Source organism: Sipha flava, unplaced genomic scaffold, assembly GCF_003268045.1.
Source record: "Sipha flava isolate LNK unplaced genomic scaffold, YSA_version1 287_pilon_pilon, whole genome shotgun sequence".
Taxonomy (NCBI): domain Eukaryota; kingdom Metazoa; phylum Arthropoda; class Insecta; order Hemiptera; family Aphididae; genus Sipha; species Sipha flava.
Window position 1 is genome coordinate 107,727 of NW_020272956.1, and position 13,294 is coordinate 121,020.

At 26.7% G+C, this 13,294-nt stretch overlaps 2 pseudogenes; one reads left to right on the forward strand and one right to left on the reverse strand.

Moving 5' to 3' along the window:
- Positions 1–2,039: 2,039 nt before the first annotated feature.
- LOC112685678 lies at positions 2,040–2,469 on the forward strand (annotated as a pseudogene).
- An 82-nt stretch (positions 2,470–2,551) lies between these two features.
- Positions 2,552–2,995, reverse strand: LOC112685685 (annotated as a pseudogene).
- Between the last annotated feature and the right edge of the window lie 10,299 nt (positions 2,996–13,294).

Here is a 13,294-nt window from a genome sequence, read left to right on the forward strand (position 1 = left end):
TACTGCCTAAAGTGAAACGCCTACTGTACATGCATATATATATATATATATATATATGCGCTCGAACGAGATACACGTATATAAAGCTGTAAGCGCGCCGTCCACTTCATTCGAATGTGTATCGCTGTACTGCGCTATCTGTAGCTATACGTATGTGCTGTCCGGCGGCGATGCGTCTCCGAGCGCCACGCGAGAATTTAACATATGTTCGCGCGCGCTGCGAACAAGTTTAATTTTTGTAAATATTTTATTCATCTCACACCTCCTTTTCCTCCTCCTCCCCTCCACGCGACCCATTCCAGTCCATCGTCAAGCGTGCGACCGCAGCCACCACTGATCTTACTTGAGACGCGGACACTGCTCGTGTGCAATGTACATATGTATACCCTACTAACAGTGTTGTGCATTATCTAGATAAAATATAGTTATCTTTTTATCTTATTTAGATAAATAAATAAGCCATCTGAGAATAATCATCTAGATAAATTATTATTCGGTCAATGATTTAAATATTTTTGACAAACAATTATTTTAAATCACGCTTGTAGATCAGAGACATTTTGTCCCAAACAAATAATAAAATAAAACGAGTAAATAGTTTAGAATTACCTAGTACGCATCACGCTCTGCGTAAACTCGTATTGAGTCCTATGCAACATATACCACTAATAATAAATGTAAATAATAAATAACATAAATATATATATATATATATGTATACTACAGTATGTAAATTAATTGTAAAGTCAGAAGTTATTAATCCTAATATAATGCAGATATTTAAGTTCCGTTTTTTTAAACATATGTGACTTATAGTCCATCTTTTACCACGGTCAAAAAAAATCCAAAATTCAAAACCACCAAAAATTTTGAAAATAGTCACTTTTTAGAATTACTTATAAGTTACTCAGAGAAAAAAATAATTTTAAATCGGTTGAACTTTGAATAAATGAGAGCATTTTATATTTTCAAAAAACACAGCAAATTTTAAAATTGTATGGTTTTTAAACTTTAAAATAGATAACTAATAATATGATATTAGGTAATGAAGTACACACAACTCATTAATATTTTTCTTTTTTGCTGATTGTTTTTGAGCTCTCATTCATTCAAAATTCAACCAATTTAAATATTTTTTTTTCTTTAGGTAACTTATAGATAATTTTACAAAATGGTTATTTTCGAAATTTTGGCGGTTTTGAATTTTGTATTTTTTAACCTTGATAAAAGATGTTCTACAAGTTACATATTATGTTAAAAAAAAACGGAATTTCAAAATATGCATTATATTAGGAGTAATAATTAATGACTTTCCAATTAATTAACATACTGTATATTACTATTTTCCAGAAAACGCTTTTTCGGAATAATTACCCATTCGTTATAAATAAAAGCCAATATGCGAAAATAAACTACCAGTGCAATTACACGTTTAACAAATCATTTTTTCTACATAAATAATTGATTCGATATTTACCTTCGATTAATTGCCATATAAAAACAATGATGCAATTGATTTAATATCAATAGAAGAGATCACGCCTGGGAGATGCGTGATTCGTCTTTCATCAGTTAGATATTGACACGCGACTCAATGTAATTTGTTGTTCGGAATGGTCGATCTCAAATGTGCATACTTAATAATAACAATATTACGAAATATTAAATATATTAATAATTGTTATAATAACAACTATGATTTATGCCGAGTACGAATGTTGGCCCTATAAAATGTGTCGTCGGTGATTAGCATTATCATTGGGGGAAAAACATTTTCATCTGTAAATAGTTAACGTTTACAAATATGTGGTCGCCTTGCCACTTGATTGTGTTTATATTGATATTACGTTTTATATACATTAAATTACGGAGAAAACAGGACCCGTTGGAGTTAAGGCACTATAAAAGGTGAATATGATCGTCCACCATTTTGCGACAGTTGATACATAGTGATAACAGATTCAGCCTATTCAGCTGAACCTTTTATTATATTATTTTAATTTACATATTGTGTGTGAAACTATAAAATTCTACAAGAAATGGGTGGTTGTACAGCAGTAAACTGTTCCAATACACGTAATGAAGGTTTTCGTCTTTTTCGGTTTCCAAGAAACCCTAAAAGACGAAAAACTTGGTTACAAAATTGTCGCCGAGACAAATGGTAGCAGACAAATTCATCTGAGTTATGTGAAGTAAGTATTAGATTAAACTTAAGAAGCCTTTTTCATAATGTATTTATACAATTTAGTCATGTTAATATTTTTTGTTGTTTTCTTTAAAACATAGTTATTATTTATTATTTTATTTTTTTTGCATATTCCAATAGGACCATTTTGAAAAGAACAATTCAAACAACATCGTTTGGATGGTGTAAAAAAACTAAAACCAAATGCTTTACCAACATCATTTGATATACTAAATACACCTCGCTTATTGGAAATTAAAGGAAAATCTTTGTATAAACTATATATCTTAATTCATTATTAAAACCAAATTATTATTACTATTAATAGTAATTTTAAACTATTTTATCAATTTACAAGTTACATTATTATGAAATATAATTATACAAAGATTTTCTTTTGGTTTCCAACAAGCGAGGTGCATTTGGTATATCAAATAATGTTGGTAAAGCATTTGGTTTTAGTCTTTTTACACCATCTTGATAATTTTGTTCGAATTGACCTTCTTCTAAATGGATCTATTGGAATATGCAAAAAATATAAAATAAAAAATAATAACTATGTTCTAAAGAAAACGACAAAAAATATTAACATGACTAAATTGTATAAATACATAATGATTAAGGCTTCTTAAGTTTAATCTAATACTTCACACATACTACACACAACTCAGATGAATTTGTAGGCTGTCATTTGTCACGATGGCAATTCTGTATCCAAGTTTTTCGTCTTTTAGGGTCTCTTGGAAACCGAAAAAGACGAAAACCTTCACTACGTGTATTGGAACAGTTTACCGCTGTAAAACCACTCATCTTTGGTGGTATATTATTCAAATTATATTCACGATAAGGTTAAAAACTATATATATCAAGCTTAATTAGTTTTTAAATGTAATGTAGTGTAATGTAATGTAAATAAAAAAAATATATCTGTGTAAATCATATAGATTTTTTAGTTTTACTAACGAAAACGTATCTGTAATATTTGTATTCTGTATGTTTTGATAGTAATAAGTACTAATCATTTGTCGCAAAATGGCAGCCGATTATATCTGCTTCTATTGTTTCCTACTGGAGTAAGCTTGAATAACAACATTAAATTTTAATTATCTGTTTTTTTATCTAGATAAAAGTGGTTATCTTTTATCTATTATCAAGATACATAATTAGAGCATTATCTATTTATCTCATTTAGATAATTTATTGGTTATCGTTGTACAACACTTAGTATATATGTATATAATACATAATCTACAGCATTCGCCTGAATTATAAATTTAACGTATTAACTTTTCTAAATAAAGCAAATACAAACAGGTGCGGTTCCAAATACTTGGTTTGGGAGAGGAGGGCTAAAGCATAATTTTCACAAAACTATAGAAAAAAAAACAACTATTCTTATAGCACAAATTTAGTTAGTCTATTTTTAGCAAAAATATCAATAATGTGATATACTCGTATTTGATAATAAGTTGATAATAATAAGTGTCGCCAATTAAGAGAATATTTGTAGTATTTCTTCGAGTAGTATAATACTTCCGTAATCCGTACAGAATAATATATTATTTTTATACCATAGTACCTATATTTTATATTTAACATTTTCAAAGCACAAAGAACCTAATGGTTTGGCCACGTTATGAGCAGATCATAAAGCTAAGAGTACCTAAAAGCGGCGGTCGAGTGAAAACCTATTAGAAAGAGGTCAAGAGTACGCTCTAAGAAGCGATAGATAGACGGAATAAAGTAGTACTTAGAGAAATTAAGAATATCAAATTGAGAAGAAAAAGTACAAAATCGAGAAAAGTGGAAGGAGGTGTTGATGGTGGAAAAGTTTTGAAAATAAATATTTTTTAACGGAATGTAAGTCCGTAAAAAAAAAGTTCTTCGTATCTGCGAAAAAATGCGAAAATTATATTATTATTTTTGAAGGTTTCGACATTGTTGTGGAGAGAAATAAATAATTTGTTCGCATATTACATCACACAGAGATGGAACAGCGACGATGCACGTATATATGAATGCGACGAATATGTACATAAAGTAAAATTCAGCGTGGAAAAATCGCACAACGTGCCGATGTAAGTGACGCGGATAAAAATAATAGCTAATGTACATTGTATTTTACATATGAAAATGTAAAAATATTAAAATGATATCGTGTGGGTCAGGTTTGAGGTAGAAAATCGAAATATATCATCGAAGTATGTGAGTACTGGTTATACGCGCGCAAATGTAATATGTATGAAAAAAGTTTTCTGAAAGCACGGAGGGGAAAAATCGCAGTGATTTCACAAGACGGGAAGATAATAAAATTCCCATCGATACAGTATACCGAGTGTGTGGGCGTGTTGGGTCCCGCCGTATAGGATGGCGTGGGGGGCTGAAACACATACTCACGTGGAGCCGTGGAGAGGGACTTCTCTAAGGGCTTTACGTTCCGAAGGAAAATAAAATAAAAATAAAAAATTAAATAATAATACGAAACGAAGACTACCCACCAGGTAAGTAACACTGCGCGGGTATGCGATTGGTATGTTATACGCGTATCTGCACGTTTCGTAAGCAGTGTTGTGCATAAATAACCAATAAATTATCTAGACAAGATGACGGATAATTTATTTTTAATTAATCTAGATGAGATAAATAGATAACGCTTAAAATATGTATCTAAATAATAGATAAAAGATAATCACTTTAATCTAAATAAAAAAACAGATAATTAAAATTTAATGTTATATATTAAGCTTATTCCAGCGGGTATTCAGAAGAAGCTTTGGCTTTAATGTTTGTTGAGAGATTTACTAAATCACAATACATGTTAATTAGATTAAATGCTAAACATAAGAATCCTAATATTTATATCACCTATAATATACGAGTAATTATTGAAATTAAGGCTCGATGTTATCCCAAAAATAAAAGTATGTTAATTACCGAAAAAAGTGCTGAAATTAAACTTTAAGCCTTATTAAAATAAAAATTTTATCCCAAAAATCACATGCTAAAGATCGAATTGGTTTATATTTATGGACGTATAATTCAAGTAGTATAGAGCTTATTCTCAACGCATTTTATTATACCATCACTGTTCGTTTTCGTTTTCTGTGGATTATAAATAACATTAATAAAAAATTATAAATAAAATCTCTTCGGTCTATATTGTGGTGAACTGGATGCAACGAATAAAACATGTACAGCGTTATGGTACAAAACACGACGTACTTAAATATTATTATATTTTTTTATGAACACGGATACTTATTCTAGTCGATATGCAACAAGAACGCGAATACATACTACTATGCACCTATCTATATTATATATTCTATGAATATCTACATGGAATAAAGTATCAGCAAAGACTTCATTGAGGTTATTTCTATTCTACAGTGGTATTTATACTCTCTCGTTTTTTTTAATGTTATCTCTTAGAAACATATCTAGATTATATAGCCAAACATACAATTAGCAGTATAAAATTAACTTGATATTTTAATTGATAATTAGAAAAATGATACTTGTACGGCATACGTATACTAATTATTAACTGTACAGTAAGCATGTTATTGGAATTAAAAATAATATTTTAGACTGTAATATTTCATGAAACGTACCCAACGTACGTTTAAAACCTAACCGAATTATTAAAGTCTTCTCTTATTTTTAATTAATATATTCTGCTATTTTTTAAACGTATTATAAAATAAAATAATAAAATTAATATTTCAATTTGAAAAGAAGAAACAATTATAAAATACTCATTATAATTGAAAAATTGTATTTATTATTGGAGTTAAAACAAATTAATAATACTTATATATAAACAAAAAGAAAATCATAAATCTGCGATTGTACATATGTTGCAAAATCCAAATACATTATATTAAGAGGGTCGGAGCATGGTAGATTGTTATAGATAGTATTGGATAGGCATTTTATTTTTAATTGTGTTACAAAAAAGAAATATTCAATAAGTAAACTGTACACATTTCGCCAACGTGTTCTATCCCTATACAATTAATTACTAAAAATGTACCTTTGAGTATGAGGGAATAGTGGAAGAAATTTACAATTTTTTATACTACTCATGAAACCTATAGAAAAAAATTAATAATTAAAAAATATTTTCACACTGAAATGACTAAATATTTTTCTTAGATATCTTAATTTTACATCAATTGTTCGTAAGGAAATTAAATATGATTAAAATGATTATATAGACAACAATGGAGTAATATAAATACTTAAGAAATGTTAAGTGTCTTAAAGAGAAACAACGGATAGAGAGGATTCAATTCAAGTGTCTAATAGGATAATAATTACTCCTTCTTGAGCAGTTTGGTTGTCTCATAATAATTAAAAGAAAACACTTTAATTGAAAACTATTAATAGTATTGAGTGTAATAGTATAAAATAACCCACTTGAATGATTTTATAAATGAGCTCCTGGGTAGGTCCTACGAGACAATAAGACGCTCCCAGAAATAAAAAGCGAAGAATTTATTAGCTAAAATTAATTAAACTTGCGTATAATATGTTTAATTACTTAAAAAGTTAAAATCAATACCATAATAAATAATAACTTATTAATAAATTATTATGATTTATGTTTAAAATGGAAACATTTTGTGGATAAAAAATCTAGTAACAATATAAAATAACTATTTGTGTATACCTGAATACATAAGGAACCCTGAAACTTTGTTGATCTTGGGTTAAACAGTATAAGAAAAGGTACACTATCCCAATATGAATATTTAAATGTAGCTTTATCAAACATATTAAAATATACAGGTTAATCCATTTAACCCAATCTATAAACTAAATAACTATAATATAAACGGTATAATCGCATAAAATTAGTTTTTAATTACTTTGTGTACATGCAATCACATTTATTATTTATATAACTGAACTGTATACTTTATAATTCTGCAAAAAAATATAAAATTTTACTAAGTAGTAAAAATACACCTTTTAGTAATTCTGCACAATACAATCTCAAAATTTGTTTTTAAAATTAACTAATAAAGTTTTTTAAATAAATATATTTTTAAATGTTCAGATAGATATACACAATATATTAAAATGTATTATTATTGATATTAAATCTTAATTTGCAATAAAAAAAAATTAATTGACGTCATTTAATCATTCGTTTGAAGAATGTATTCAAGCTTAAAAAATATTTCAGTGATATTCCATAAATTATAAAATGACATGATTTTATTTATTTAAAGTAATTTGAGACTTTATAATTCTAACTTAAGAAATAGTAAATTTAATGTTAAAAATTGGTGTACCGTAAATTTTTATTTATTACTGAGTATTTAAAAGTATTAATGCAATAAAAAAAATGGCAACAAACGAACAATACGTGTTTTGTTTCTAATTTATATATGATGTAACGTAAAACTTTTCAAGAACATTTATTGCCTCAAAAAGTATTTTTGCAGCAACAAAAAAAACATATCGTTATTTTAAAATCAATAACTCTTTTGGGTCTGCTCAGAATCTAAAATTGTAGAATAATAGATATTATACTATAATCACAACAAATATTTATCTAATACAGAAGAGTGAATTAAATGATTTAAAAAAGTGGAATACTACAGGATCAGATAGATTGAATTGTCATAAATTAATTAACTTAAATTCTTATTAGTACACACACGATTTATATGTATACAAAATGTACGTACGAAAACTTATTTTTATGATTACTTGTTTTATGACAGTCATAAATCATATATTATACATGAACAAAGCAGAACATCAGCGCCACGCCGCCACACGATAAATTGATGGCTCCTAACAAATGTGTGAAATAAAAAGTTACGACTTCGTTAATTTTACGGTTATTAATCGTTATTATGTAATATACTCAATAAATAAAATTGGTGCATTAGATGATATGCGAGAGGGCAAGAATTGGTGTGGAAATTTTAATGTTGAATTTTAATAAAATGTCATACCTATAGAATTAAATATAAATTAAAAATAGTTTATTGAAAGAATATAGATCTACTATAATATAAATATTTTTAGTAATAGAAAACCTAAAAAAAAAAATGTAATATATTCTAAATTATAATGACGTTTAGCAAGAACCGAAAAGTGTTTTGATTATAGAGATAGAAATTATATATTACAATTTAAATTACATTTTATTCGATCTTATATAATTTAATAATTATTTAAAAACAAATAAACATAGGTACCTACTTGATACCAATGTAAAATCAATAACTACTTTTCGTCACTCGAAAAATTTAAAAATAACGAGAAATATTGAAAAAAATGTTTTATTATTAATAAATGGTTTCTCCCTTATCGTTATAATACTTTAGTGCAGTTTGTACCGATTATTATAAACGCTATAGCAGTTAGCAGTCACATTATTCTCTAGAAATATGATTTTCAGCAAATTTTCGATCTTTGTTAATGTTTACGACTAATTATGATACTTTTTTATGGAAATTGGTTACATATAGAAGTGTACGTACTTAAACAATTACATGCAAGTCATTAACTGATAGTATATTAAATTTACAAATATTTATTTATGTTTATACTATTTCATCAATAGCATATCTAAAATTTAATGTATCTAACATTTGGATGTGTCTAAGTAACATATATTTTATATTTATTTATGTATTTATTTATGTATTTATTTATTACTAAACTTAGATGTATTATTATTATCATTATTTACTTATTTGATGATTCATAATTTCCATAGTTAAATGATTACGACTCATGAATAAGGTTTTATAAATCTGATTTAAAGTATGAAATATTTCAATGCAAATTAATAAACATGAATACTTCGCATACTCAAAATTTCAGTAATTGAACAAATTTTAGAAGTACCTTCTAATTTATTCATTGAGTTCTTAATGATTATTATGATTTGAAATAATGTTTCAATTCCATTTTCGCTATAGATTTTTGTACAAAACAAGCAATATTATTAAGCTCTTTTGATATAATGACCTATCAAACCTCAGAGATGCAACATATAAATATATACTCATATAGTTACTATACGTTATTTATGTATACTCAAACTTTAAAAGGGTACAGAAAGAAAAAGATGAAAATTAAACCAGATGCATGCAATGATTAATGACTTTAATTTTTTAGATTCTTTCATCTAGGTAAAAAATGTTTCGTGACTTCCATGACATGTTTTTACTCACGATTGAATCTAGAGGGGGTGAAATGCAAACCGAACTCGAGGTTCACCAATCAGGTTACGGCGACAATTTGAAGAATGCAATTAAAGCAAAATCCACTCCATTTCAAATACTTGTAGTAGATATATAATAAATTACTATTGTATGCTTGGATTCCATTCTGTGAACACGACCAATTAGAATGGTTACGCTGTCTAAGAATGTATAAACATTTTATATTATAAGATAGAAATACATAATATAATAATATATCTTACAAATAAAAGCTAAATGTTTTTATATCAATAATATTTTGATCAGTAAAATGTTATAGATATGTTCATAAAATTATTTTTTAAAGATTTATAAATTATTAAAATTTTTATTACATAAATAGTAATACAGAAACAAACCATTTACCAGAAAAATATTATAAGTTACTTATAGATATCAATGCACAGTAAATATTGATAGAAGTCCATAGGTGTAATGATGATCATATATTATATTCTTTAATGTAAATATTATTTAATGTATGTTATATAATGAAATTAAAATTTAATTTCTTCTTAATAGTTATAATATTAGTCCGAGATAAAAACCTACAATTTCATGTCATCATGCCGTACATATAAGAAGATAAAAAACATCTCGTTCATCCCGATCACTGAATAAAGTGTGCAAAATGAATATACCTTCATTTAAACTTTAATTTTGTAGCATACCATATTGTATACCCTACACTCTAGTTAATTATGTATCAATAAAACAGAATTAACATAAAGGTATTTGTAATATTGATTTAAGGTTTTTTAATCATCGATTGTAATTTATTCAAACCGTAAATTTTCTAATTCAATATTATAATATATATATATATATATATATATGAATATTCAGGCAATTAAAAATTTACAAAATATTAATAAAATATGTATGGAAGCCACCGTGCATAAAAGTTTAAAAGTCGAGTGATATTTCACGCAGTATAGGTATAGGAACAAGAGCAAGTATAGGAAGTATAATAATGCTTGTGGTAGATATGCGAATGTTATAGACTGGATTACCGGAGTGATGTGGGTAGATACGATAATAAATGAGTTTATGGGTGAAAGTTTAAGAGCGACGCAATTTGTAGATAAAACGAATAAAAATAAATTGAGATGTCTCTCGACAGCGTTGAATAGAATATGATACGCGAAATAGTGCCGAAATAATTTAAACTATGAGAGAGAGAGAAAATAAATTACATTTACAATTTATTAATAAGTATATACATGTTTACAGTGGTGAAGATGAATGGCAGTATAATACACTTTGATAAACACAAGGTATACTAGATATCCTCCTTTTCTGAATAGAATGAGAAACGTGAAAATATGGTTGGCGAATAGTTAAATTTAATTGAGAATAATAATATATATACAATAAAAATACAATTTGGCTTAGCATGGAGAAATTGAAAAGTTGAAAAAAATATTTATGACACGCACGATTTGCATAGTTATATATTACATATTATATGTGTATTGGTATTGCCAGTTTTATTTTACCCTGCCTATTGGTATAATAAAATATTCGCCGGGACTTTATTCAGTACAAGATGTACAAGTATACGACTGTGTATAGGATTGGTAATAATACTTAGCCACATAAGCAAAGGAGTTTCCCTTTTTATGCTATAGAAAATAATAATAAAAGACTAAGTGCATCGGAGTAATAATAATGAGTACATAAAATGAAAAGCTTGCCATTCATCTCTTTGTAACGCACACACTATCAGTGGTACTCAGTATGCGATATATTGGATGTTAACATTGTCTTAAATTATAATATATTATCAGTGAAAATTCAATGGATTAAAATACATTGAAATTAAATGCTTAGAAGCTTAACAATGGAATAATTTTTTCAAAGTGATCAAATAAACAATTTAACCTTGAGTACATTTACTTTTAATATACTTCTACAAAAACATTTAAAATGACTAATCAATAGCATATTTCTATAAAATAAATATTAAATATAAATATAAATTATTCACTATTTCACAAACAAAAATTTAAAGAACGAATCTCATTGCTGTATATTTGTTGGTAACAAATTACAATAAGAGAACAGAAAAAAGTAGGTGTATTGCATTTATCTATGAGTAAAAAACTGATCTGAATTCTGGAAAAAAAAACTTAGTTTAGTTAGAAACTAAATTCAAAACTCTATTTTCTATCATCAAATAATTTTTATATTTTTCGAATCGTTAAAAAAATGTTGCAATAACAGTCCTAAATAACTTCAGCCAAGATTGTGAAAACAAATCGATAGTAAAAATTGTAGCAATTTTCTTTTTAGATAAAACAACGATCACAAATTAAAATTAGCTCACTATTTTCAATCTGAATTAAAAAAAAAAGTTAGATTGAAGACTTTCCAATAAAAGTTAAATTTGTCTTTTCTATAAGATTTACCATAAAAGATGAAGTTATTTTTTCTAGAGGAACACTAATTAACTTTTTTTTTTAAATCAGAAAGTTAATCTAGTTATTTATTCTAAATTTATGCTAAAATAACAAACATTCAACTCAGCCACATATTGCGAAACTTTTAAAAGAAAGCCCAGGATATATTGTCGTATTAAAGATAGCGGTTATGTTTCTCCTTCGCAATACAATTTCACATGCATCGAATATCATATCAAAAACGTCATCAAAAACCAAAATAGGAAGTAAACGTAACCACTCACTACTCAGCCCACTGCTATTTAAGTATTTTGAATAATTTAGAGGATGAACACTTTTACCACCAATCTAGTTACTTGACAGATATTTTTCGAGTCTGGTATTTTAAACTTGCAAAATATTTAAAAAAATACATCTTATCTGATTATTATCTATAGTTTTTTAATAAATGTTCTTAATTATAACATAAGTTTTTTTCAAATGCCATAGTACTTTTTCGCCTAGAATCATACGTGCCTTAATTTTATATTGCTTTTTGTATCTAACCACACAAAGAAAATTAAATATTACAAAACACATGGCGTTCAGATATATATTGAATTTTTTTTTTAATAGTCTAATGAACCAACTACTATACTATGCTTACGACTATCTTCTTTTCAAATAAAAAATTAAAATAACATTTTTTTATATTTAAAATATTTTAATGATTAAGATTTTTAATTTATTTATTACGGGTATTTCGTTTTTTCTCAGTAATATTTACTTTGAATTCAGTTCATAGATTTTTTTTATTCTTTGTTACACATCAAAAATGTTATTTTATTATTTTTTTTACTTTAATGGCGTATATGTAATGTATACATTATCTTCAAGAATCTTAATAATATAATATGCATAGCCACATGATTAAAAGTAGACTGACAAAACAAAATACCACTCAACGCTTCAGTTGGTTTTTTTCAACTTTATGGATATATGGACAGAAATATACGTAAATACGCCCCCATAATATAAGCTATAATAATATACACTATAATATAAGCGACAGCCGGTGATCAACGATTAGCCGACCTGGTCAGTCCGACGTTATATATTATATATTATACATTATAAAACATGTGATCAATGTGTAAATCAGTATATTATATATATATGCATGTAGGTATAATTGTAGTGAATTATAACAAAACGTTACTTAAAAAGTACGATGGGAATTCTATAGCCACTAACCACCACCTACTTTCATGTACGTTGCTATCGTAACGTTGGTACGCCCTTGAAGGTTTTAGATGTTTCCGAAATATAAAATTAATTCCAACGAAATTTTAACTACATTAAATAACACCATGCACTGATATTTGATCTATTCAACTGTAGTTTACGGTATCAATAAAGCTTAGTACAATTTTTTTAATTGAAACAAATATAGAGGTACATAAAAAACAATTGTATGATAACCATAACAAATT